The sequence below is a fragment of the Talpa occidentalis genome, unplaced genomic scaffold (genome assembly GCF_014898055.3).
Source record: "Talpa occidentalis isolate TD23 unplaced genomic scaffold, MPIMG_talOcc4v2.1 talOcc4.2, whole genome shotgun sequence".
Taxonomy (NCBI): Eukaryota; Metazoa; Chordata; class Mammalia; order Eulipotyphla; family Talpidae; genus Talpa; species Talpa occidentalis.
In genome coordinates, this window is record NW_023602073.1 from 67781431 (window position 1) to 67805729 (window position 24299).

Below are 24299 nucleotides of genomic sequence, written 5' to 3' on the forward strand. Positions count from 1 at the left end.
CTCAAGCAGACAATTCCCTAATCTAACAGTCTGTTAAGAGGTACCTGGGTGGGGCCTCCCCGGTGGCGCAACGGTTGAGCGCTGGGTTGCGAAGCTGCCCGCAGCCTCTGCAGCGCTGGCTCTATCCCCAGCTGCTCCCTGGCCCCTGCCGCCTGCTGCTCCCCCCAGCAGTGTAGCTTGGTCCCTCTGCCTGCTCTGCTCCCCGCTCTGGCTCTGGTGAATTCTCTCACCCTCCCGCACTTCTGACTGTACCCAGTGCTTGTATAGATAAATAAAGAAATCTTTAAAAAAAAAAAAAAAGAGGTACCTGGGTGTTCAAGAGTTTTTCTAATATTATGGCAAAAGCCTTAAGCAGTAAGAAAGAAATTTTAATATGCATTGTTTAATTTTTTTTACATTTTCTAAAAACTTGGACCAGGAAGAGGTCCTAACAAAGCACGCTTCTGAACACCTTTCTTTTCAACAAGTTATGGAGGCATTTTACCAAAGCCTCCAAAATTCACTCAAAAGGAAAGGCCCACATGCTATTGGGGAAAAAAAAAGACGACTTTTCATGTCCTCCAAATCAGGTCCAGCAGCAGTGACCACTCTGATTCTCTAGTGCCCACTGAGGAGAATCAGGCAGGAGGGAACAAGGTGTGCTCTGAGATGCAGCTCTGCAGTGAAGACAGTCTCCCCATCAGGAGCTTGAATTATTCAGGGAATGGTTTGTGTTGGAACTCATGTGTTTGAGGGAGGCATGTAGGAGACAACAATTAAGGGGTGGGACAATCTCAGCAGTTTTGTTCCTGGCATACCAATTCTATTTTCAATAAGAATTGGAAATAAAAATGGAACAACTATTCTCTTTGGAAACAAATTTCGCTCTGTATTTGAAGAAATCTACGTCTCAGTCCTCAAGAGATTTAATAGTGAAACACAGTCTGGATGAGTTTTATTGAAACTAAACGATGTTATGGCAAAAGCCTTAAGAAGCTGTAAGAAAGAAATTTTAATATGCATTGTTTAATTAGTTTTACATTTTCTAAAAAGTTGGACCAGGAAGAGGTCATGACAAAGCACACTTCTGAACACCCAGATACTTCTTAACAGTCTGTTAGATCAGGGAGTTGTCTGCTTGAAAAGCTGAGTAAGGAGGTAAGAGCGTGGAACTTCTGATCAGCTTATCACAAGGTATCTGAGAAGAGACGACATTTTCCAGGAACTCAACTAGTTATTTTGGTTTTGTTTGGCTTGATGTATAGCAGAAACTCTTTAGGAAAAAGAAAGAAACACTTTGACTTCCCGAATCCAAAACTTGATTACTAGTCAAGGGTAAAAAAAGGTGGTAAGGCATAAATAATCTGTTATTGAGCACGTACTATGTGCCGGCACTCTAGTGAGGTATAAGGAGGCAGTTAGACAGGCATTATCACCTCTGTTTTGTAGTTAAACACACTGAAGCTTGGGGAGATTGGCTAAGTGATAGTGGGTTTCAGAGACTTGCTCAATAAGCTCAGCCCTCTGAGGTGTATTAGAAAAATACAAATTGGAAAAAAAAAATCAAAATTTTTAAGGCAAGTATGGGTATGTTACAGGGCAAACCCCGATATAAAATGGGTTGCCTGACTGTGGGCTCTCGATCATGGGATTTGTAGTTCCCAGTGTCGTGGGGGTGGAGTCCACAAAGCCTGTGGATGCAGGACATCCTTTCCCCCTAACAGGTATGCTTATGTTTGGTTTGAAAATTTGAAGTAGATATCTTTATAGAAAAGCAGTGATTTTGTCTGAATATTTCAATCAGAAAAGCCTGGGATGGAATGATTTAAAGCAACAGGGACATGAGCTTTATGCTCTGGGGCCTAGTGTTGTCTTTCTCATGAACTGCATGCAGAGGATGAGGACGCTAGCATTTGCAGTGCTACTGGCTTCTCGGGGTCTTCATCCCACTTTTGCTAAGAGCTGAGGAGGCATGAAGAGGGCCAGGAAGTTCTTCACATGCAGTCTGGAGCCAGAGAGACTTTGACAAGTGGATTCAGAGCAAGCTCAATTTGTGTCAGGAGACACAGGAAGCCCTCCCAGAAGAGGCCACTCTGCCACTGACTCTCAAAAGAGAAGGCCTGTTAGCAGACTATAGCGCTGTTGGGGGAAAGGATGTCCTGAGCAAACTCCATACAGGCTTTGTGGATGCCACCCCCACTCCATCAAGACACTGGGAACTACAAATTTCATGATCCCCAAAGGGAAGTTGCGAGGACCTAAGAGTGGAGTTAACTAGCCATTTTCTCTGTTTGTAAATAAAAGCCTTATTAGTGGGGTCTGGGTGACTTGGCTGGTGCTCTCGGCCAGGCAGGTTTGGTCTCTGCTGGTCATTTGGGTTTCCAGGTTGGTGGAACAGCTAGGACACATTTAAGAATTTATCTCCCTCTTTTCTCCCTGAGTTGTACATTTCCTCATTTCCCTTTCCCTTGTAAATAAACCTTTATTAACCTTTTGTGTGTGCCTGCAGTGTAAGTCCCTTTTAAATGCAGGGGTGATCCAGCAGACAGGGTAGAGTCCTGGAGCCCTCGGTGGCTTTCTCACGTTTTTATTAAGCTTTTACATGTAGTGCTGTACCCAGGTACATGGCAGCAACCAGGTACATGGGGTAGAGGGGGGCACCAGGAGGCCAGAAGGCCTCCAAGCCCCAGGCAAGTCTTTACTCTGGGCTTCTCTGGAGTTCTTTCTCTCCTGTCTCTCTCTTGCTTCTACTTCTCTCCACGAATATCTCAATACTGAGCCATGGCCCATAGAAGTAAATAACACAGCTTACAACAATGTAACAGCTGCAGGTGCCCCATCAGGCAGGGCAATCCTAATAGTGGGAGGGCAGAAAAGCCTGAAAACCATTTACCCTACACAAACTCACCCAAGCTGATCAAGGGAGAGGAGGAAGACACTTCACAGAGAGGAAAATGTAAGCCACAGGCCTGGGCTGAGGGTGGGGGAGCAGGGAGAGGGATGGTGGGAGATGTGAGCAGATGGATGTTGGCAGCAAGAGCAGGGGCCAGAGCAGAGACCCTGGCACACAATATATGTGAGTGTGACCTTTGCCCTACAGGTAGTGACAGTTCCCACTGTTCTGGAGCAGTACGGGCCTTTCATCTCTACCAGATATACAGTAAACATCTGCTGAATAACACAGGACTCACTCTGGCACAGAATGGTATGTCCTTAGCCAGTGACATGTGAGTATGTATGGGTGTGCTTGAATGGTTTTGTAGATTTGCAGGTTACAGGGGGTGTCAAGTAGAGGGGTCTGGAGCTGCCACCTGTTCAGTGAACATAGCTGTGTGTTCAGCTATCCTGTGTCCCAGTGGCTTCACAGCACCCCCCACTTCTTTATTCCTGAACACACACCCCATTAGGTTAAAGTTCTCTCTTTGAATGGATACATTCTCCTTCACCCAGTGCTTTAATTCTTTATAATTGCAGACCTGGAAACATTCTTCTCTGAGGAAAACAGAATGCCAGGACTGTGTTTCTCCAGATGGCCTCTCATTCTATTCCAGACAAAGCTCACCCTCTTCTCTCTTTAATCAGCTCCTGCTCCCATGCTCTGACCTCACCCTTCCTAAGTTGAGGGGCTCTTGAACTCAATCAAGGACAACAGCAGCTTCTCCTGAGTCTCCTCAGCACCTATAAACCATGCTCACTCCATACTATTATTTTGCATTGAATTCACCATCACTTTTTAACAATGAAAATATTTTCTTGTCCATTTTCATTTCCCAATTAGATCTAAGTTGCTTCTGAAAAAAGTCCAATACTCTTCATCTTTTAAAGTTTCTCACACTTCTATGTTCCCCGAGAATCCTTAACACTACATTCCTCTGATTTCTAATCCATTTCTCCAGTTTTATTTCTTATGTAAACTGTTTTCATTGTTCTACATGCCTTTATTATAAACAACCACCAATCCTCTATGGAGGTAGTTTACATATTAGGTAAATATGACCAAACATTTCCCATACTATTAAAAGGAAAACAGTGCTGCTTGCTTTTCTGGACAAAGAACTACTATAACAGGTCACAGGTCACTGGGTTCCTTGAACACTGGCTCTTTTATCTCCAGATGGTCATTGAGTTATCTAAGAGGATGAACACAAGGCTGCTGACTCTGAACACAGAGGAATTATTCACAGGATTTTAGCTCTCAAAGTTCTCTGTCCACAGAAAAATGCCTTTTTCTCAACCAGGGGATATGAAATAACTAGAAATGCATTGATATTTGAGCGCATAGGACCCTGAAAAGCCTAGTATTGACTGTGGACATTTCTCCTAGTACTGGATATTCCAAGATGAGAATACTGAAACTTTTGACACAGCAGCCCTCATAAAAGCATAATGTAGGGCAAGCCAGCATAGGCTAACATAAAAATTTCTAACTGGCCAGACAGAGCAATAACTGGTAAACTATACAGCAAAATTTATCAAAGCAAAGTGAGCAACCTACTGAGAGTAGAAAAGGTATGCTGATTTTTGGAGGCAACTTGGAAAATCTTAAATTATATATAACCTTTGATGTCTTTGCTAAGCTTCTGAGATTAACACACACAAAAATCATGTACTCAGGGGAATAAAACCATAAAAATATAATGATGCATTACAACATTTACTCCCACTGAATAGGAGCCATGACACACACATCCACATGGAAACTCTACAGATGTCAAATAACAAGGGACTCGTCAGTGGGGTTTTATTGTTATTAACATGATCTAGGAAATTGTTTACTATGTCATTTCAATGGCAAAAATTATGAAATTGCAAAAATTCTTACTAAAAAGACAATATCATATCGTTAGTAAAACTGTTTTTCCCCACAGTATTTCACACTTTTTTATAATCAAGTATATTGCTTTACTACTAATAATTTTAAAAGGATGTTTTAAAAAGAGTTTGTGGGCCTCCCCGGTAGCACATGGGTTAACGTCTCAGTGCCACCAAGCTATAGGCAGCCACTGCAGCCTGAATTCAATCCCCAGCCAGAGAGCTAACCCACATGGCGCAGCAGACCTCTCCTGTCATGCCCTCTGCTCCCCTCAGCGTGTATTTCAGTAGATCTACCTGTTCTGCTCCCCACTCTGTCTCTGGTGAATCCTCTCACCCCACCCCCTGCACCTCTGGCCTATACCCCAGCTTTTGTATGCATAATTAAAAAAAAATCTTTAAAAATAAATACAAAGAATTTGTATGGCCATAAAAATGTTTATGATGAGCATTAAGTAAAAATGTAATACAAAGAATTATCCATGATCCAAGATACATAAAAGAGGAGAAGGAGATGACCAGAACAATGAAAAACAAAATAGATTCAAAGAACTAACATTTTTATAAGTTTGTCACCTTTAAAGAGTTTTACATAGCTAGAAACTAAAGCTAAATTTTAATCTTCTTTCCACTTTTCTGTTTTTGAATATTTTAAGTCAATGAAAATATTTAATTTAAAAAATCAGGTTTTTTTAAATACTAAAACCTGAAAGTTATTTCCTTCAATGTTGACTCTGGACACAAATAAAATATCCTGGCAAATTAAGAAAACCTTTACTCAGAGGCCATTTTAATACATTTGAAAGTTGCTATCTTCTTATTGCAATGCCTTTTTTTCTGTGCATTTCATGTCTACCACTGAAACCACAGCTTCCTTCTTGCTCTTCAAAATCAGTTAAGATCTCCATGTGCTACCTTGACCTCTGCTAATCTCATTTCCCCCTCTCTGTCATTGTTCAGTTCCCATCAGGTATCATTTCCCTTTTTGAAACAAAAGAAAAACTGAAACAGCAGGCAAGATGGCCACTACCAAGTTCAGAATTTCTGTGAAGAGCTAATGAATAAGTTCTAGAGAAGCCCAGTCCTAGCTGAGATTAGAGCACATGCCTTAACTGTTGTTATTGGTAAAGAGAAAAGATATCAGCACTCTGTCAAATTCTTTCTGATTAACTTTTGAACGGGGGTTATACAGTAAGCAGATTGATAATAACCCGTTTGTCCCCTAGAAATGTCCATATCCTAATCCTCAGATCCTATGTTTATTGCAGCACAGTTTACAATAGCTAGGACACAGAAGCAAACTAAATGCCCATTGATTGAAGACTGAATTAAGAAAAATGTGTTAAATCTACAGAAACTACTGAACGGACTACGGTTCAGTCATAAGGAAAGATGAAATGTTATTTCAGCAAAATGGAAGGAGGTTAAGGAAATTATATATAGTAAAGCACATCAAGATGACAAAGCCACATATTGGACTCTTACATAGCAGATGATTCCACAAGGCAAAATACCATAACATCTAGCATCATCCTAATCCTTAGTAGACTATCCTACATTACATGGCAAGAGGATTATGGTTATATATGGAATTAAGGCTCCTGATCAGTCAATTGCAAAACTAGGAGGGCCTTGTTTTGGTGGGCCCAAAGCAAACAGCTGAGCTCTTAAAAGTAAGAGTGTGACAGAAGAGGAATTCCAAGAGGTTAGATGAGAGAACTCAACCCACCATTGCTAGCTTTGAATGGAGGAAGAGGACCATGAGTCAAGGAATGTGGGTGACCTCTAGAATCTGGAAAATGTAAGGAGACATTCTTTCTGAGGGTCTCCAGAAGAAAAGCACTCCTAACGACATCTTGACTTTAATCCATTGAGGCTATGCTAGACCTGACTTACAGAACTGTAAGATAATAAATTTCTGATTTAAGACCATAAATGTGATAATTTGTTATGGCAACAATAGAAAACTAATACAGAGCACATCAAGTTACAGAATGAGATGAGAGAACACATAATAGGCCAATTTACTTTCAACTAAAGTCAAAGACAGTGGTTTAAACATCTCAAAATTAAGACTGTGGAACATTTCTGACCAATAAAATTCTCCACTTTTTTCTAAAAAAACAAATAAAAATATACATCTCATAATTATCCCAATGAAAAAGTAATTGAGGAAGAAGATAAAGTTTGCTTTAGACTTGTACAGTGGTATGAAGCAGGAGATTATCAATCTTCCAATCCTTATTTCTAACAAATTAACTTCTATCTTTTTAATTGACGTATCTTTTCCTATTTTTCATTGGTGTTATATTTTAATCCTTTAAAAATTCAAAAACTACAGAAAGGTAGAACACTGAAAGTTCAGACTTCTTTAATTTTACACCTCTGCTTAGGCACAATCCATTCCTCTGCACAGACACAAGTGAAAACGTCATAATTTAGATGTAAGTGACCTCATATCATTTTTTCTCATATAATTTTCTATAAGCATTATTTTTCCCACCACCATCCCTGAATTATAACTTTGACCCTTTCTCTCCATACTCTTAATTTCAGAAACTTCACTTTATTAGTTCCTGCTAGACTTTAGAGTATTTAGCTTTGTAGAATCATCTGCTATGTAAAAATCCAGTATATGTCTTTGTCATCCTGATTTGCTTTATTATGTATAATTCCCTTAAACTCTTTCTATTTTGCTGTAAATGGCAACATTTCATCTTTCCTTAGGACTGAAATGTAGTCCACTGTATGGATATAACACATCTTAACACAGTCTTCTAGCGCTAGGCATTTACATAGCTTTCATGTCCTAGCTACTATAAAGTGTGTTGCAATAAACACTGTAGATGATATAAAATTTTGAGCTGATGGTTTCATGTTATTTGGATAGATGCCCAAGAGTGGGATTGCTGAGTCACAAGGCATTTCCATTTTCAGTTTCTTAACATAAATCCAGATCTACAAGCAATATTTTAAAACCAGCTTCTTTGTATACTCTTGTTTGATAAGGAAACAATGTTTGCTTCATTCCCAAGCAGGCTAAAGGAAGCTGGAATATCATCCTGTAGCAGCGATTCTACACAGGGGTCGTCCCCCCACAACCCCTCCCCCCATCCCAGAAGATATTTGGCAATGTCTGGAGATATTTTTGTTGTCACCACTGGGAGAGGAACTGTTCCTGGCATCTGGTGGGTTAAGGCCCGCGTGCTGTTAAGCATCCTACAATGCATAGGACAGGCCCCAGAACGTAGACATATCTGGCCCACAATGTCAGTAACACTGAGATTGCGAAACCCTGCTCTAATGCTGGCCTAGGGGATGCTGAAAAAACTATATCCTTGTTTAACTAAGAAGAAATATTTATTTGATTTTGAAACAGGCTACTGGAAGCAGAAACCTTGTCAATACAAAGAACTTCTTAAAAATCAGGCCACATAAGGTGCATTATCTCACAGTGTACAGAGAGTTCTCTGTCTTGAGAAGGATGCAAATGCAGCTAGCTGGTTCCCCATTAGGGCTGTTGAAGAGGGGTAAATGCAGGGGCATATTGGTACTTTGAGGTTCTAACTTTATTTAAGCTATATGATTATTTTTTACAAACATAAACATTTCCTACTGCATACTTGCTAATATTGAAACTAGGAAAAAGATTATACCTACTAGAGAAAAAATTGTTTTCTCTCTAATCTACTAGTTAATGAAATAAAACTTGATCTGGATATTATTTCAAATGTGTAACACTTCACTGACTTCTGCAAAGTATCTGAAGCCTCTTATTTGGGGGCAGTAGTTACAGCTCTTGTGTAATTATTTTGAAACCTAGACAAGAAATAAGGTCAAAAAAGTAAATAAAAAACTTTTTTTGAGGAAGTCATTTATAAAACAGCCTTTTGTGAGTATAAGTACATATCTACTGCAAGTAAAACTGAAGTAACTGATTCTGAACATGGAACTTGTCTGTATCCTATTTACAAATGTTCAGATGTGTGGTGTCCTATGGGGGTTTAAGGTCACAAATGTTAAAAGCTGTCTAGGATCACTGGGCAGTTGCTGCAGGATGAAAGCATGCTGGCACAATTCACACCACTTCTAACACAGCTTACCAAACTGGTAGGCTCTAAGGCCTACCAGTTTAATAATCTTTCGTTTAATAAATGCAAGTTTATTCAAAGGGATAGTAAGTGAACAGCAGGTAAACTGACAAGAGAACAAGGCAGTAAGTTCATGAGGAACTGTTGAAGGAACCAGAGACATTTACCAAGGGTAGGTCAAGAAGGCACATTACACCTATAAGTTTTATAGAGAAAGGGCAGATTTTATGTGGACCTATATTATGTTAGCAGAAGCTTTTCAATAAATACAATATTCTCTTTATCAGAGGAGAGGTTTTAGCGGGTGGGGGTAGGGTAGGTTGGGTGGGCTGGAGGGATGTACCAGGAAGGTTATCAAAGAAGGGCTTCCTGCACTGGATGAGGGTAACAGTGGAATGGATAGGTTGGATGGATAACCCCAAACTTTAGGTTAATGATCAGAAATCTGTAAGGGCCGAATGATTCAGGTAAGATAAATAGGTTACATGGGACCCATGTATTAGAAAAAGCAGTGGTAAGAGAGGTTTGTGACAAATGGGACCATCTGGCAGGGAAAACCACTCCACCCCAGCCCATCACTGCCATGTAAGGAGGAGTGCTCCGTTCATCTAGATCACGGAGAACACTTTCACAGTGTTCTAAGAGTCAAACAATAGATTAGTGGCCTCCAGGAGAAACTGTAGCCTCTCCCTTGAACATGCCCAATTACAACCTCACCCATGAAACCTGAGATGATGATAGTAAATATAGCAAAAGAAAAACTGTACAGGCCCTCCCTGGTGGCCTAGGGGTTAAGTCTCAGCGCTAACACTGCTAGGGCCTGAGTTCGATCCCTTGCCAGAGAGCTGACCCACATGGCCCAGCAGACCTCTCCTTTCTTGCCTGCTCCTCCCCTCAGCAGTGTATTTCAGTCAATCTGCCTGGTCTGTTCCCTGCTCTGTCTCTGGTGAATCCTTTCACCCCCCACTTCTCCAAGCCCCACACCTCTGGCTTATACCCTAGTCCTTCTAAGCAAAAAGGAAAAAAAAAAAAAAAAAAAAAAAAAAAACAAAAAAAAAAAACCTGTACAGGTCCCAGAATTACTGTCATGTTGGTCTGCAACTTGAATCATCAGAGTGGCTACTTTAATCTGAAATTCAGATACACTGACTAATAAATAATTAATGGAATCTAGCAAGTGAAGACAAACCAGAGACTATCCAGCAGCTAAGAGCAGATTCTCCCTGTGCACACAACATAAATGAGCGCTACTTTCATCTACACAGATGCCTCTCCTTCTAGCAAGCTGCTCATCAAAATGAGGCAAGAAAGAGAACTAGGGGTTGCTTCACTGTGGCAGGTCATCGCTGTGAAGGTCATCCCTATACAACTTGGTAAACAACTTCAAAACTTCCCCTTAGCCTCAAAAATTTAGTCAGTGATCATTAGGGGAAGTTCAAGAGTTCCCACGAAAAGAGCACGCTTTCTTAAGGAAAACAGTCCCATTCAACCCCAGTTCACAGTCCTTCAGAAACTTTGTAGCTTTTCAATTATTAACAGATCTTTGCACTCAGATATCTGTGTATCCAGGATAAAGGCAAATCTAACTTTTTTTCATATTTTTTACAACTTCCATCTTCAAATATTCTATTTTGAATTTTACCTGATCACATTCAACTTTCAAAAGTAAGTCAGCTGCTATTTGAACATTAATTTCACTGCGGTCTGTGGTGTTTTAGTGACAGCTCTTAGTTAAGGTTTCCCAAAATTCTGAACTGAGAGAAATATTTATGGATAATAAATTTATTGAAAAAATAAAGAAAAAGACACTGAAACTTAGCATAAGAGTTTTTGCAAATGAGGCATGGAGTGTTCAAAGTAACACAATATTAGCAAATAGCAATAAAATCTTACATTACCCATAAGAGCTTATTCATGAGCTTATTTTTACAAAATAAATGGGCCAGATGTAGCAATGGCATCCACGTAATGTAGATGGGGAATTTTAGACAGAGAAACATGAAATAACTTCCCACTCCACCTTCATAAATTGCTTCCACCCACCACTGCCACCACGTTCTGCCTTGCCACTGCCAATGACTCTGGAGTTGATCTTCTTAAACCGCTCCACTTCTGCTAGAAACATGCTCCAGATAGCACCCAAATACCTTCCCACTGGCTTAAAGTGCAAACTGCTTACCTCAATGTATGAGGCTGTGCGTGACCAGGCCCCTGCCCATCAATCTCATTCCTCAGTTTTCCTCCCTTCCCTTAGTCCAGTCTATAGCACCTTTCAACTGTGCCTAGAACACATGGGGCTTGTTACCAGAACTGTGGAACTTTCTGCCCATTTTCTGGGGGCTCATCTCAATGCTATCTCTCAGAGAAGTCTCCTCTCCTCAAAGCCCAATTTTAGAAAACCTCTCTCTCCCCCAACCCCTGCCTCCTCTTTCTCTCTCCCACCCTCCTCTCTCTCTCCCCCCACCTTCCCCCCTTCCCCCCCCTCTCCTCATTCCCTCCCTCTCCATACAAGCAGAGACACCAGTACCCATTTATCGTCTCTATATCATGGCTCTTTACTCAGTGTCTAGCATTCACTAGTCACTCAGTAAATATTTTTTGAAGTCAATGAAGGAATGAACAATGATTGTACAAAAAATCAACTAGTCCACTTAATTCAATCTGTGTCTATTTTTAGAGTAGACTTTTCTTTCTCCGTAACTGCTAAGTTTGCTTTTTAAAGCCTATATTATTAGCCTGCTTCCATTAGTGTGTTATGAGTCATGCCTATAAAATGAATCAAAGTGACAGTGAGGGCACATAACAGGTGCCTGAATTCATAGAAAAAGGCAGTAAAAACTCACTATCCAGTTCTTAAAACCACAAAGCTGCAGATTTCTGGCACAATATATTTTCAGAGCTAATTATTCCCCTTCACTCTCTCTTCACCTAAAACTTCCTCTTCAATGCTTCATTTTTATGGAAATTTTTCAACTCTCCAGAGGTCAGTTGGAGCCATAATCATTGCCTCGGGGTAAAAAAAAATCAGGCCTAAGATACACTAAGGTATAAACAATCAGATGACTGCCTTCCTTCACAGGAAATATCCATCTTGAAGGGCGCAGAGAAAGAAGTACACATTCTTAAACTCCAGCTGACATCCCCAGGGCTCCCACTCTATAGAACAGACCTGGTTGGCACTTGATGTTTTATGCTGAGAGAGCTTCAAAGAATACAGACTGTCTTGTCTGCAAAAGCAGCTGGGTGAGGGAATGTGTATTCCTCACTAAGGTGCAAAGGACAGACACATTCAATGGAGAACAAATGTGCCGGGGGTTCATAGGAAACTCCATTTTTTTGTATTTTTTTGTGTTTGTTTGTTTATGGGAAACTCCTTGGGGTGCTGGGCAAGCCCTTTCACACCTCAGAAGAGATTTCTCAACTATGAGTAGTTGAACCAGATTAACATCCCTCTCAAGCAATGACAGTCTTGGCAATCTGTGGAGGCATAGTGGAGTGTAAGCTTTGAAAACAAAGGACCTGGTTCAATAAAAACAATCGCCATTTGATCAGATCAGAAATGGCAACTCCTCACAAAAGTCTGCAGAAGGGAGAGAGCCTTCATTGCCCAAATGCAATGACAGGAACCAGCAGATGGGAAAACGTCAAGTTGGTGGACTCTCTCACTGGCTTCTGCAGGGCTACCAGAATTCACTCTGTGAGGATGTCCAAGTCAGTGCTGGCAGCTCACCAATGGCTTGTGGCCAGAACGCCATCACTTTCTTACGGATCAGGCCATTACTTAATGCTCTGGTCTCTGAGTTCAGTGTTAGCCCAAGATTTGGTCCTGAGCCTTTTGGGATTGGGCCTGGGCACTTTTGGGGCTTCATTTTCCAGCTCCTACTCATATATGTCCCCTAGCTCAGCATTCTCATTTGGGTAAAGGTAATTCATGCTGAACTGATTCATATATCAAAACTGAACTGGATCCTTTAAAAGTGACAAGCTCCAGTTTATCACTCACCCTCCACCCACCCGCAGTTCTACCTTTTCCTTCCTTATCCTCTCTGCAGCAGCCCCAGGGACCACAGGTCTAAATGAAAGCCAGAACTTGAGGAGTTTTTTGGAGATAGCAACTTCTACTAGAAGCTCCAGGGGATGATGAGGAGAAAGAATGTTCTGTTTATTGGTTCTGTTTGACTCTAAAAACAAGCCTCCCCTTGACTCAGGCCTGAGCAGACTTGATCTTATCTGCCCTGCAAGTGGGGCGGGGTGGGGTGGCTGGATGACTGGAGTGCGAGGGGAGAGAATATTGCTTTGCCTTTCTAATGTTGGTCCTACAACAGCTACTCAGAACTGAGCGCCCAAGAAGCATTACTCTCCAGTGGAAGTGTTTGTTTTGTCCCAGCGGAAGCTCTATGGATAAGAAAGCTCTCCATAGTCCCTCTTGTCTTGACCTTATTCCACCTCTCCCGCACCTAATTCCTGGGCTTGCTTCCTCTCTGATAAAGGTTTCCAGTTCCGATAAATGGGATTCCACCCTGGCCTCCGCAGAGATCCTTGCGCTGTTCCCTGGGGCTGCAGGGACCCCAGCCCAGCACAGACCTGGAGGCTGATGCGTTTCCATCTACTCCTTCCCTAAACTCGTCCTTCCTTGTCGGTGCCTGCCCCCAGCGACGCTCCAGTGCAGCCAAGACCGAGGTCGCCACCCCACGCCCTCCCCACGCCCCGCACCCCTCCTCCGGCTTCCGCCTCGTCCCGGGGGGTCCCTCCTCACCTGCGCGCTGAGTGAGCTGCTTGCGGGAACCGGAGTCCCGGGGCGCGTCTCGCCGCGCACGGATCTGGACGCTGCGGCCCCGGGGGCTTCAGGCCGCAGATCGACCTGGCAGCTGCCTCGAGCGCCTGTCAGCGGGCTGTGCTCCTCATCCAGCGCGGCTTTATCGCATGACCTTCTCCTCCCCCAGCGATTCGGGAGGAGGGACGGGGTGGAGCGTGGGGCCCGCGGCCTCCCAGTAGTGCTGCAGCTCGGGACCCGAGCATGCTCAGGCGCAGCCAGCGCGCTCACCAGGGCTGGAACCTCGTCCGTACCACCCCAGGGCTAACTTACTCGCCGCAGGATGCGCCCAGACGGTGCCAGATCGGGTGCTGTGACCGACCCCTACCCTCCCCATGTCCTGTTCCCAGTTCGATTGTCATCAGATCTGCGCTCTGCTTCCTTCAGCCTCACTGAATTCCAAGTTACTCTACTTCCATCGGAAATGCCCTGTGCGTTTTGCATTTACCTTGTACTTTAGGCGCCAACTCAGAAATTAAGAAACTCTGCTCCATACCAGAAGGCCTGCCAACTGTGGTCATTTCATTTCTACATAGAAATGCATTGAGGGATCATCAGAAAGAGCGTTTATAACTTAGGTAAATGGTGTAAGAAGGGGCCAACTCATTATTCATCTGAACCCAGTTGTTTGGGGTTTAAATGCTATTCCTTTCTTTATATTCCAATGCTTTCTGATCAAAACAATTCTGATAAGAACATATTCATCTAAAGCTTCAGCTAGAGACTCGGGGAAAATAATTTGATACTTACATGTGGTATTATTAAAGTGTCTTTTTACAATAGTGGTTTTTGTTTTGGGGGAAGGGAAGGGAATGGTAGGTGAAATTTATTTTATTTTTATTCTGAGAACTTTGTAATAAAGGAGCAGGCGTTTTAGCTCATTTCACACACTTATTGGTGGAATTGCCTTGAGCAAATTCTTTATTTTTTCTGCGCTGGGTTTAACATGGAGATAATCAGAAACATTGTGAGAAGGAAATGAAAACGCATGTGAAATGCTTAGGACAGGGCCTGACACATGGGAAATATTCACACCGCTATTTAATTTTAATATATTTTAACAAGCACTAATTTATTTAAACTCAACAATAGATGACAATTTAATAAAGGTATATCAGCCTACTGACATTTGACTGTACTTCCTGGACTAACTCTTTGGGTACAATTTAATAAGTTTAGAAACTAAGGCCCCACTCCTCGTCCAGCAGGCAGGCCTGGGAGGCATGAGTGTAGAAGGGAATGGATAAGGCCTTGGGTCAAGGCTATAAGATGGACCACCATGAAAAGAAAAGTCAGCCCAGCTCCAGGAAGGCAGAAGCAGGGCCAGGACATGTTTCTGTGGTGAAGGCCTGTTCCTGAGCCCAGATATCCCAGCAGATAACTGGTGCAAACTGGCGCCCCGTGTTAGAAAGTTCACTAAAACAGAATATAAAAGAGACCCTCAAATCCTCCTTCTGGTGCAGACTTCTCCCATCTTACCAGCTGCTTCTATTAGTCGCTTATTTCAATAAACTCACGTCTCCTGTTCTCCACTCTTTGTCTCTGGTGAATTTTTTCACCCCTGCGCCTCCAGCCTCACCTGATATTTCTACTCATTATGATAATCTCCAGTGATACAAATTGTCCCAGAGTGTTAATCTAAAAAGATACTATGTTCTAACCAGAGGACTCTCTATGAATCATTTCCTTTTGACCTGAAGACCAGATGAAGATACAGGAGATAGAATCACACCTAAGAAAGGTTTTGGGCTTTGAAATCAGGTCTTGAAGGCAAGTATGAGATATTTTATTTCTCTAAGTGTCAGCTCTAGGCCTTCTCTGATGGTCATCAGTGCATATTCACTGAGCATCTCAGAGTGGCTAGTAGTTAGCAATTAGTGCCTTGAGAAAATACCCAGTATGAGGTTGCCAGATTTAGCAAATAAAACTATGAACATCCAATTGAACTTGAATTTCAGATTTGAAACAACAAAAGTTTTTTAGCCTAATTATGTCCTATGCAATGACAGACATACTTATTCTCAAAAATTATCTGTTCTTTATCTGAAATTCAAATTTAATGGACACACTGTATTTTCCTGACACCCCTAGTCCAACAAAATTACTAAAAAATTCCAAAGGGATACTTACATAGATATGTATACACATCTACATTCCAAAGGGACAACAAATTGACACAAATATACAAATTATATGGTGGATCTGATAAGGGTTTTGTTTTAGTTTTATGTAGTGAAGAAAAAAAATAATGCTCTTGGGTTTATAAATTGATTCTTTATCAAGCTTTTTTTTAATCTCTTAATTCCTACTCCCATTTCCCATCAACATAGCAGGGCTTCTTTCCTCTTTCATAAGCAAAAAATGATGACTCTCCTCTCAGTCAAGATACCTGATTAAATAAAAAATAATGTGCTCGTTAGTGTATTTAAAGTGTTTATTGAGCGCCAGCTGCATGTTAGACACCATTTCAAAAATGAGTAAGATGCAGTACACAGTAGGGTAAGAAAATAGTAACACAGGTAAATGCAAGACTGTGGGTGTTCAGAGAAGTGAGTTAATTGTCCCCAGATGGGATGGGAACCCAAGTTTTCCTTACTGCATTGGATCCAAGGAAAAATGGTTCCAATTCAGAAATGCAAAGGAAGGATGTCCAGAATTACAGCCATGCTTGGGCCCAGAAACTCGCCAATCCTGACCAATTGAAGTCAAACTGAAAGCATGTAGGGAACTAGGGACTCCTTGAGGCTGTTGGAAGGTGACAGATGGAAAATAGAAAAAAGCTCTAATTAATTAAATTTAAAATAAAAATATTAAAGGTGAAACTAGGAATTGCAAAGGGGAAAATATCCAAGAAAGGCATGACACAAGTGTGATACAACCTAAAATGGATTGATTTAGAGCTACTAGAGGGTATTGAAATCTAAAATCCAAGAATATACTTCTCTGAATGATCCACAGAAGAAAATATGATCAGAGTGTTCCACTATACACTGTGGAACAATATTCATATTGTCTAAAAATGGAAGCATTGTTTATTCGCTTTCAACTTGTAAAATCATCTCAAAAACAAGTCAGAGAAATCTCACCAATCATACAAGAGACTCTCAGTAAGTTTAATTTTTTAAAAAGATTTATTTATTTATCCATATAAGAACTGGTGTACAGGCCAGAGGTGTGGGAGGTTAGAGGATTCACCACAGACAGAGTGGGGAACAGAACAGGCAGATGTACTGAAATATACTGCTGAGGGAAGTAGCGGGCTAGTCAGGAGAGCTCTGCTGCGACGTGTGGGTGTAGCTCCCTGGCCTGCCAGGGATCGAACTCGTGCTATAGTGGCTGCAGATAGCTTCATAGGTTGTGTCTTAACCCCTTGCGCCACCAGGGAGGCCCAAGGTTAATTTTCAAAATGCAAAAGTAAAGCAAAGTATGTTGTTAGTAGCTCAGGAAAGAAAGTTCTGGCTATATAGTAAATTTACAGAGGAGAGTGTAGTGGAGAGCCTAAATTCAGGTATGTAACTTCTTACATCATTTACCCCCAAGGAGGGTGAAGGAAAAGATAGAGCTAGTGTGTATGTGATAAGACAACAGGTCCCAAATGGTAATACCTCATAAGTTGCTAAAGTGGAGAGAAGATAAAGAAACATTTATTCCATTTTTTAACCAAACCAACATTCCCGATTCAATTCCAGACTCAGTCTTCACCCACATTGGCAGTATCTTAATGCCCTTTGTAGACTTGATTTACTTAGAGACTCTGGAACTGTGAATGTCACAATTCATTTGTTTATCTGCACTCTTTTTTTAAAAGATTTATTTATGTATACAAAAACTGGGAGTAGGGTCAGGAATGGCCACTGAGCAGGTTATCTAATCCAGCAGACTGGGCAAAGGAGGAGTTCTGGAGACCTCAGGGGTTCTGCAGGTCTTCCACCGGGGTTCACCAGGCACATGGCAGGCAGGGGCGCTGGGGGGCCGGGAGGCTGCCAGCCCTCCCAGCCCCCAGCAAATCCTCACTCTATCTGGGCTCTCCAGCGTTCTCTGCTTCTGCTGCTGCTTCTCTGCTTCTCTTTCGGCTTCTGCTGCTGCTGGCATCCCCGTGACGCCGCCCTTAAAAGCACAGTCTTAGTCCAGGTGAATCCCCTCTACCTATGCCCACACCCTATTCCAGGTGCCCGCCATCAGGCATGCATTCAGGACCGCAAGGATCCATCATCTATCCTGATGGCAGGAGGGCAGAAAAGCCTGACATCTTTCTTTACCCTACACAGGCCAGAGGTGTGGGGGGGTGGTGAGAGGATTCACCAGAGACAGTGGGGAACAGAAAAGGCAGATGTACTGAAATACACTGCTGAGGGGAACAGCGGGTTAAGTCAGGAGAGGTCTGCTACACCATGTGGGTAGCTCCCTGGCCAGGGATCAAACTCGTGCTGCAGTGGTTGCAGATAACTTCTTCATAGGTTGCCTCTTAACCCCTTGCACCACCAGGGAGGCCCAGTTTATCAGCATTCTTAATTGGGCATTATGATCTGGCTAGCTAAACCAGTCTGCAGGATGATTTTCCTTGCTCAAGTCATTGATAACACCTCTGCTAACCTCAATAAAGGTGTAGGAAGCACTGAGCTCAGCCCAAGGCTTCCAGGTTTCTCTCACTAATTCACATTCACCTGATTTTAATAACTTTACCTCATTGCCAACTTATTCGGTTCTGTAAGCACAGACTCATCAGTTCCCTCCTTCCCATTCCAACTGCTACTACACTAATCAATCTCAAAAGCTCTACCCTTGACAATCACAAAATCTTTCTTTTGTTTATACAAGTCATATGGGCTCATTATAGGGAAAATGGTGTTTAATTCATGCTGATGCATGAATATACATCCTTTCACCACATGAACAAGTACATGCATATATACTAAATTATTACTCATTTTTAAAGATTCTATCTTAATTTAACAAAATAACATTAACATTTTCCAAACCAATAAACACACATCTACAATATCAGTTCAAAGCGCTATATAATATTTTCTCTTGTGAGTGGAAATTGGAGTTATTAGAATGTTTGGGTTCTTAAAATTGTTTAATATTTGAGATAACACTTGAGGAAATATTCTTGCAGTTAAATCTTTGGGCATGTTTTAATTACTTCTTTGTGCTAAATCTCTAAAAATGGATTTTTTGAGTCAAAATATAAGCATTTCTATTGTCTTCTAAGTCTTTCTCTTTCTTCCATGGGTGTCCCTCACCTAAGGATACATTATATCTTCTGTGGCAAAATTACTTCTCTGAAAATGATGGACTTATAGTCATTTTACTTCCCTATTCAGAAACTCTCTGCAGGGTAAGGAAAAAATGTCAGGTTTTTCTGCCCTCCCGCCATCAGGATAGATGATGGATCCTTGCAGTCCTGAATGCATGCCTGATGGCGGGCACCTGAAGTAGGGTGTGGGCATAGGTAGATGGGATTCTCCTGGGCTGAGACTGAGCTTTTAAGGGCGTCGTCACGGGGACGCCAGCAGAAGCCGAAAAGAAGCCAAGACCGAACAGAAGCAGGAGAGCAGAGAAGCCGAGAGAAGAAAAGCAGAGAGAACACCAAAGAGCCCAGATAGAGTGAGGATTTGCTGGGGCTGGGAGGACTGGCAGCCTCCCGGCCCCCCAGCACCCTGCCTGCCATATGCCTGGTAAATCTAAATAAAAGACCTGCAAAAACCACTGAGGACTGTGACTCCTCCTTTACCCGGTCTGCTGGACCAGAAAACCTGCACCGTGTCCAGTCCTACACTTACACTGTCAAAGTTTCCATTGTACTTAGGGAGATATATAATCCAGACATTCCATCATGACATTTGGACCTTCCAGGAACTGGCCTCAGCCTCCTTTTCATTTAGTCTCCCATGCTGAACTTACTTTATATTCAACTTCTCTGGGCTCCATGTTGGGTCACCCCCTTTGTAGAATTCCTACTTTATTGGTCTAGATTCTGACAGGAAACATGTGCTGTCCTCAAACTGGATTATTTTATGAATTTTTAGCATAGGACTTATTAACAAAGGTGAGCATGGTATTTAGGAAGCCCACAAGGCATTGGGCAGTGCCTCTCAGCAAATAGATTGGAGCCCTTACCATTCTCCACTCCACAGACCTGGAGGAGCAAGAGAAAAGAGCAGGGACTAGGCCCTGACAAGGTGTAATGGCAGAATTGGACACGGTGCAGGTTTTCTGATCCCATGCAGACCGGGTAAAGGAAGAGTCAGAGTCCTCAGTGGTTTTGCATGTTTTTATTGGGGTTCAGCGGGTACGTGGCAGACAGGGGAGCTGGGGGGCTGGCAGGCCTGCCAGTCCCCCAGCCCCCAGCAAATCTTCACTCTCTGGCTGTAGGGTAAAGAAAATGTCAGGCTTTTCTGCCCTTCCGCCATCAGGATAGATGATGGATCCTTGTCCCAAATGCATGTGTGGGCATAGGTAGATGGGATTCAGCTGAGTTAAGACTGTGCTTTTAAGGGCGGCATCACGGGGACGCCAGCAGCAGCAGAAGCAGCAGCAGCAGCAGCAGTAGAAGCCGAAGCCGAGAAGCAGCAGAACGAACGCTAGAGAGCCCAGATAGAGTGAAGACTTGCCTCCCAGCCCCCCAGCCAGCACCCTTGCCTACCAGCCTCCCAGCCCCCCAGCCAGCACCCTTGCCTGCCATATGCCTGGTGAACCCCAAATAAAAAACCTGCAAAACTACTGAGGACTCTGACTCCTCCTTTATCCGGTCTGCATGGGATCAGAAAACCTGCACTGTGCCTGTTTCTGCCTCTACACTGGCATTCTCTGCTTCTGCTTCGGGCTTCTCTTTCAGCTTCTACTCAGCTTCTACTGGCGTCCCTGCGACACCACCCTTAAAAGCACAGTCTTAGCCCAGGTGTACCCACTCCAGGTGCCTGCCATCAGGCATGCATTCAGGATCACAGGGTTCCCTCATCTATCCTGATGGTGGGAGGGCAGAAAAGCCTGATTTTTTTTTTTTCCTTACCCTACACAAGGGTAACTCTATGGAGAGGGCCACCTGCTAGCCACTGTGACCTTCGCCACAAGTCCATGCCACTAGACAGGAAGGAAGTCAACAGGCTGAACATTCCAACAATTTATTCCCAGCCACATTCCCTGGAAATTGCGCAATCCCAACTGGATGTCAGAAGGCACTGTAGTCATGGGTTCTCTCATATAAGTCAGCCTCCTGGGGTGCCAAAGAGTGGAGAGTTGGCCTGATGGGACAAAGGAAAGATATCCAGCACCCCTAAAGGTCCCTACATGTTAACTCTTAGAATGTTTTAGTGCTTCTCTTAGGACATCTAAAATAATTTTAATTATATTCTATTTGTGCAATATCTTATCATTAGTCATTCATTCCTCAAAGAGAGCTGCGTCATTTTCACATGTGTAATTGGATGATCAGGAAGTTTTGTTGGGAGTTTATCCCCCTCAAAGGGACTTCCTTAAGACAGCTGAGCCAGAGGCAATAAGTCCACAGGAGATGGTAGAAAACATGAAATATTAAACAAGAGCTTCTAGGTGGAAGGGGTATCAGGTACAAAGACAGTAACACAGGGTCCTCATACAAGCTGCCCCCAAAAGTCAGCAAATGAGGGAGCCACATAGACCCACATTCAGGTTGTACAGCACCCAGTTGAGGCTGAAGGAGAACCACCGCTGTCTTTTGAGGTGGTCTCTGAGGATACAAGATGGCAAAATAACAGCTTAGAGAAAGCAGAGCCAACTCGTAAATCATAAGTCCTTAAAACAAGATTTCATAAGCCTCATGCTAGATTGCCACATCCCCCCAGGGCATGCTGAGCAGCAGCAATGCTGCTGGACTCCTCAATCCTGCAATATCTCTCTCCAGTATTATCTCAGGGGTGGTCCAAGATGTCTGTCAAGGTCCTCCTCCCTGACTACGGGGTCCTGTTAAATCTCTTACAGGGTGGACATAGGCAGAAGGGAACAAATTATTTTGAACTCACAAAAGGACACCAATTCTGATCCAGATACATGGAACGTTGGGCCTTCCCTGAGGTTTGGGCTCTGATAGTAACACCATCAGACATTGAGTTTAGTCAACTCTTCCACTGTCAAAAGGAAGTAGACAGATCTAGTGTGGGTATGCTTAAGGCTTTTAAGCCTGGGTAACCTTACTTGCAAACTATTTTAGATTTGTTATTAGTAATGATAATATTCATAAAACACCTAGAACAATGCCTAATGTGCAAAGTCATCCAACAAGTATTTCATTTCCTTCCTGCTACTCCCAGTTTACAAGTGACCATTCTGTCCATGTCACTATATTTCCTCTTTCAAAAGTATTAGTTAGAAATTGGAATGCATCATTCCCCAGGCGGTAAACTTTAATAACTTTTATACATGATATTGATTTACCATCTAAGGAGGCAATAAAGTAGCGTAGACAAGAATATGAACTGCAACCAAAATACCTGGATTATCCAAAATCTACCTTTGTAAATTTAGACAAGTTGCTTGATGGCTATATGCTAATTTTGCTCTTCTGTAAAGAGCAAATATAGTAGATATAATAATAGTACCTGTCTCACTGGATTAAACTTGTTAATGTTTGTTAAAACATCAAGAACAAAGCCTAAGTGGGTCTGTTATTATCATACTCTTTAGAACTGGAGGCAGCTAGGAGAGAATTGAGTCAGTGTTCAGAGCAGGGGTCAACAGTAAGCAGAGCAAGGATCAAATACGCAAGGAAGTATCCCAGCCCACTCACTCATTCTTTGAACTTGCAGACATCATGTGTCTACTCTGTGTGCTGAGGTTAGCTTGGGGAGTTGATAAGAGATAAATTAAAACATGCCAGCAATATGACTTTAAATAAGTTTATGTCAGTGGGTCTCAGTATTTCCATCTATAAAATTTTTGACCTATGAAATCTAGAGTTCCTTCCCAATCTGAAAATGACTTTGACTCTATGGAGAAAAATAACTTCATGAAGGTCACCTCTATCAGAAATTTTAGTCCCAGTGCTTGAGCCAATGATGCCAGGTCAGTAGCTATCCCAAAGATATCGCTAGGTGGTCTTGATGGCTATCATGAATTGGCTGAACCCCTCTAGAATAAATTTTTGTCATAAACCTCAGATGAAGTTGTTCATTCAATCACAAATTGAATATCCCACAGAGTAGTACACAAAGAATTAATACTTTTGTAACATCGAGCTCTATCTTGCTCTTACTTTTATATGGCCTTGTATGTTATTTGCTTCAACTTAAAAAAAAGATTATATATGTATATATACAGACATATATTAGTCATTTCTTCACTTTATAAATAGAAATACATAATGGAAATATCTCACCTCACTCTTGAATTATAAAAAATTCTGGAGACCTCTCCCTTTGCCTTCTTCATTCTCTGGCCAGCTCATGGTTAGTCAAGAAGTCAGACGTCAGAAATCTATTTTGAGTGGGAGAAAACACGTAGGATGGGGTGTAACCCCAGGTGCTTGCAGTTTGCTGATAGCTACAGCAGAACTTCTTATCAAGAATGCCTCATTAGGTCATAAGTTCTTGAGGGCAGGACTTTGTCCTTGCATCTTTCAGTAAGTTCAACACAGATTAATTGTTCATACATATTTGTTGAATGAAATCAAGCTGAACTGGAACTGTTAAGAAGTTTAGAAAGACTGATGAGACATTGAGCTTGATGTACACCGGCCTAGAGTCTCATGTGCATTATTTCTGGCTTCTAAAAAAGGTATTCATTAAACTTTGTTCTCTGTGACATAGTTGACCATTACTCCTTTGAATCAAACTCTTCTGCTTTGGCTTCTATGAAGCTATGTTCTCCTGGTTTCCTGTCTACCTCCCTGGCAATACTTTTTAATCTCCTTGGGTACTTCTTCCTTTGTACCAGATCTCAGAATGATGGAGAGCCTCACAGCTTGGGTCTCCTCTCTCTGCCTGCTATCCTTAGCTTATCTGACATAGTCCTATATCTTCACATGTCACCAAAATGCTCATGACCCCCAAATGTGTATCCTTAGTCCAAAGTAATGGAACTTTGGACACCTATTTGCTATTTGGATGTCTTAGAGGTATTTCAACAGCAAAACCATTCAAAACAGAATATATAAACTATGCTTTTGTTACCCAAACATGTCCATTCCCCAGTTAGCACTACAGCACCAAATATCATCACTTTCCTCTAACCACCAAATTTATTTAACCTGAAACTCAAGGATCATTTTTGATTCCTCCACTTTCCTTACTGCTCATTTCTAATCTATTGACAAGTCTTTTAAAAAACTTCTTTCTCATTAATCATTGATTTCATTTGTTTCTCTCCATTTCCACTGCCAATACACCAAGGCACTATCCTGTCTTATACTGAGTTTGGCACTAGCCTCCTCAGGGGTCTTCCAACTTTCAGTCTGCTTTCCTTTCAGTTCAATTTCCATTAGGAGGCCAAAGCTGCCTTTTAAAAACAAATAAATTTAACCTAGTCCTTTGCTTAAAACCTTACAAATTATTTAAAATGGGGCTTCCCCTGTGGCGCAGCAGGTTGAGCGCAGCACTGTGAAGCTGTCAGCAGCCTCTGCAGTGCGG

At 42.2% G+C, this 24299-nt stretch overlaps 1 protein-coding gene across 1 annotated transcript in view; it reads right to left on the reverse strand.

Moving 5' to 3' along the window:
* The window catches only part of PLA2G7 (phospholipase A2 group VII), a 38991-nt gene extending 25206 nt beyond the window's left edge, over positions 1-13785 (reverse strand). The window contains exon 1 of the mRNA XM_037519842.2: positions 13639-13785. The gene's annotated coding sequence lies outside the window, so the exon portion shown is untranslated. The remainder of the gene's footprint in view (positions 1-13638) is intronic.
* Positions 13786-24299: the final 10514 nt, after the last annotated feature.